The following is a 4,555-nucleotide window of genomic DNA, read 5'->3' as shown; positions in this document are numbered from 1 at the left end:
AAAAATAAATATTTAAAATAAAATATATATAATAATTTAAATTTTAAGGATCAAATTTAATATAATCAGCAAATAATATAATATTTTTAATTTTTTTTATAATTTCTAAAAAGTATTTTCCGTTCAAATTTTTCAAAACAATATTTTTTTGAAAAGTGTTTTATGTTAACTGATTTTTTTAATAATAAATAAATTTAAAAAATAATTTTTTAAAAATTACCTTTTAAAAATAAACATATCCCAAATATTCAACTGCGTCGAAATTTTCCTTTGAATAGTGAAAACCATGTATGTAATAGTTCATCTATAGTTTTTTAATATTTCATGGTTAAAAAATAAAGAGACTCTGTATTGGGTGATCATCCTTCAAGCATTTTTATATTATTTTCTTGTTTTTTCTCCTAGATATTCATTTCTTATGATAAACAACAAATCTAACTCTCTCTCTCTGTCCCTTAATTACCCTAATTATTTTAGGTTCTATCTGTGATGTGAAATCCGAACTTTGCAATTAATAATAGCCAGCTTGTACCCCAACATTCCATGACTGATTATTATTAAGAGATGAAGACTATTTCCGTAATGAAAATTATTGACGTGATGTTAATAGTATGTTTATTTTTATATTTTAAAAGAGTTTTAAAAAAATAATTTTTTTTATTTATTTGTATTTTTGATTGATTTAATGTACCAACATCAAAAATAAATTTTAAAATATAAAAAAATATTATTTTAATATATTTTAAAATAAAAAATATTTTAAAAAACAATTATCACCATAATCACTACAATATTTAATATTTTTAATGATAGAATTTTTTTGTTGGTGTGAGATTACTATTTTGTTTGTGAAAATTTTACCAATTAATTTACAGATACAATCCATCCATTAAAATAATATTTGTTAATAATTTTATTATTTATTGCTAATTTTAATGGTAAAAAAATAATTTTATAAACATAAAATACAAGCCATAAATTTTTTTATTTTTGCATCATTTCACCGTATTTCTCTCAGAAAAATTGTCATATAACAAAAAAGAAAAATTGGAATGACAATATTTACATGGTTAGCCTTCAGACGATAGCCATGGATGAAAACTTGTAGAAAGAAAATTAGGAGCATTGGCCACGAGTACTGAGCTGTAGATATTCAAGTCAATCACAAGTCATCCCACTCGAAGACTTTAGGATTGGGCCAATAATTTAAACCAATAAAGGTGCAATCACAAGAGAAAAATGCAAAAGTGTAAAACCATGGCTAATAATTTATTCGGTATTATTTAAGTTTTCTATTTTTTTTTATAGTAATAACCTTTTAATTAAAAAAAACTTTCATAAATAAAATTTAAACATTTTATGTGTCTCCCACAAGATCAAATGGAGGGGTATATAGAACTCAGACAAATGCATCCAATAAACATTTGGAAAGCTATTTAAACATTTGGCCTTAGGTCCAAGAACAGTGACATTATATAATGCATCCATTATACAGACTGAATACATTTTCTTTGATATTTTGCCATTGTTGACGTTTTGGTCTCCTTGGCCTCGAATTCAAGCACAATGACATTTTCTTTGATTTTTCAGATTTGGAATTTGCATTCTTCCATTATTGTGCTTTATATTTCTCAATGGCATATCACAAAAGTAAAGTTGTTTATACACTATAAACCTGAATTGTAAATTTGTATTATAAAATTATAAGTAAAATATTTTAACTAATTATATATTAATAATTTGAGTAAATTAGTAATTAACAATATAACACAATTATAATAAAAATGTCCAAAAACTTTGATTTTTTTCATATTCATTCCTTTAGTTTTTGAACAAATTGACTCATTCCTTTATTTTTTGAACAAATTGACTCACATGCTTCATCATTTTTAAAAAAAAAAAACAAGTCACTTCAAATTTTGATAGGTTATTTAACATTAATTACTCCCAAAGTCAAACATGTCAATTTACAAATTTTATTTTATATATTTGGCAACTCAAACAAAGAAATTTGCCTATTGATATGTTAATAATTTATATAAAAAACTGTTAAAAATAAATAAATATTTTTATTTTATGAAAATAAAATCTATAAATAACTTATATCCTTAAAAAAATTATAATAATTATAGTTAAAATCAAACCCTTGATTATCATATTGTATAAGTTTTACAAGATATAAATTTGAAATAATAAAAATATTAAGATTTAGATTATTAGATTGTATAATTTTATACTTCTTTTAAATTTATAAAATCGATTCAAGTTTATTGATTTGATTTTATAGAATTTAAATGAGCTTAATCAATTTTATTAATTTGACATATTAGATAGTATAATTTTACGAGTCACGTAATGATTTTGACAACCATTAATTATGTTGGCAAAAGAAAAGGCAAAGAAACAGATCTTAAAGAAAAAAGCAAATCAAGGACGTCGTTAACGGTAATAGGCAGATGAAGTCAAGATAAGGTTCTGTTGGCAAAGGAAAAGGAAAAGCAAAGCAGAACAATCCAACAAACTTACAGCTCAGAGCGTGATTTGTGACTGTTAGTCTGGCTGCCATTCTACAGCCATGGGTGAAACAATCAGGAGATCTGTAACTGATAAATTGGTGTGGAGGTATTTTCAATACTCAACTTGTCAAGTGACTTGTTGAAGATTTTACTTGAGGTTTTTCTGTTAGTATATCTGCTAAACAGTCTTCAAATATCACTGGCTGGACTCGTCTATGATTCAAAGAGTTGGGAAGAAGCGGCATCATCGGAAACTACCAGGAAATCAATTAGAAGTGTGTTTGGTAATAATCTACTCAAATCAAATCAATTTGTTTTGATGATGAAAGTATTATAATAAGTTAGGATAATTTAGAAGTTGACTTTTTATTAAATTAAAACTCGACTCCTTTAGCGATAACGTTTTGATTGAAGCCAGAAAATTGTTTCTCACTAATAATATTTATAACTCTTTTTTTATATGGGTATTTGAGCTAACTTGCGCGTACTATAACTGACTTTATATCCACTGAATACCCTACAAATCAAGTGGATATATAAAATACCACCGATGAATATATAAAACACCGCCGAGTAACAAACATGTATATAAAAACTCCAATTCAAGAAACAAACTCCTCCAACCGGTAGACCTCAGTGCACAATATTGATAACTCAACTTCGACTCAAGATGGAGTATTTAATTGCGTGATAGTGATCGGATCATCACGAATCTGCAATATTTATAATTGCGTGAATTTGGTTGCCTCCACCCCCAATTCTCACGAATCTGGCCAAGAACTAAATGACAGTGATCGGATCCTCTAGGGGTATCTAGTCAAAGACAGTAAAGGAAATTCTAAGAGACAAGATGGAGATGCAAAAGTTCTGTCTATTCTGCTCATTGATCTTCCCCAAAACCATGTATAACGATGCCCAGCAAGAGGATACTCAATGAAGTCACGATTAGAAATAAAAGACTTGAAGGCCTTTGAACCAGTAACATTCAAGTACCCGCTACTCCTTTCACTTGGGTGTAAGGTCTCATTAAAGTCTCCTACTAGGAACACAGGCACTTCAAAGGCTGATTTTAACATGGTAAGCTCATTCTGTAAAGTTCGTCGTTCAAAAACTGAACCTAGCTGCATAGACTCCCACTACGGCACAAGCAAAATCTGAAGAAGAAGGAACACCAAAGATAGCAATCCACTGTCCGCCATATTCTATAAAGTTAACTCGGAAGTTGTCATCATTCCATAAGACTAAAACACCACCGGATTTCCCAACAGCATCTATAGAAGTCCATCTAATATTCTGTTCATTCCACAGAAAGTTGACTAATTTATCTGTGCAGACTGCCCGCTTAGTCTCAAGCAGAAAATAAACAAATCTCTTATTAAATAAATATTTTTTGATAACCTGACCGTTTAGAACATATTTATTTTTACGTCTTAAAAATATTTTTAAAAAAACTTAATTTTTTTATTTTAAATTAATATTTTTTTGAATTTTTTAAATCATTTTAATACGTTAATGTCAAAATTAATTTTTTTAAAATAAAAAAATATTATTTTAATATATTTTTAAAATAAAAAATACTTTAAAAAATAACTATAATCACCCTACAAAACACAGTTTTAGTCCAAAAATAGATTTTTATGTTCAACAATATATGAGAAAAAACGATACCCGAAAAAGAATTTCCGGACCGCTACTGATTTGCAGTCCAATTTTCAAATTCCTTGTTCACAGTTTTCCAGATCAATTCAGCAAAAACATTCCGTTCCTGTTTATCACCCAGACCCAATCTTACCCCATCATTCAACATGTTCTGAACCTCTTCATCTATCTCCATAGTATATGCACCCTGCGGCTGTTTCTGCTAGTATAAATCTGGAATTCCCCTGTTTATTACCAGATTCCATTAATTCTGAGGCCAGGCTGGGCCTGACAACCAGGCCATCCCGGCCTCAGCTTTTTATGGGCTGGGTCTCATCCAGCCCGTTCGGGCTGGCCTGGACCCAGCTAACTTAGCCCAGTCACTGGTCCAATACAATGAC

This window comes from Populus euphratica, unplaced genomic scaffold (assembly GCF_000495115.2).
Source record: "Populus euphratica unplaced genomic scaffold, PopEup_1.0 scaffold413.1, whole genome shotgun sequence".
Taxonomy (NCBI): domain Eukaryota; kingdom Viridiplantae; phylum Streptophyta; class Magnoliopsida; order Malpighiales; family Salicaceae; genus Populus; species Populus euphratica.
Note: the sequence above shows the minus strand (reverse complement) of the source record.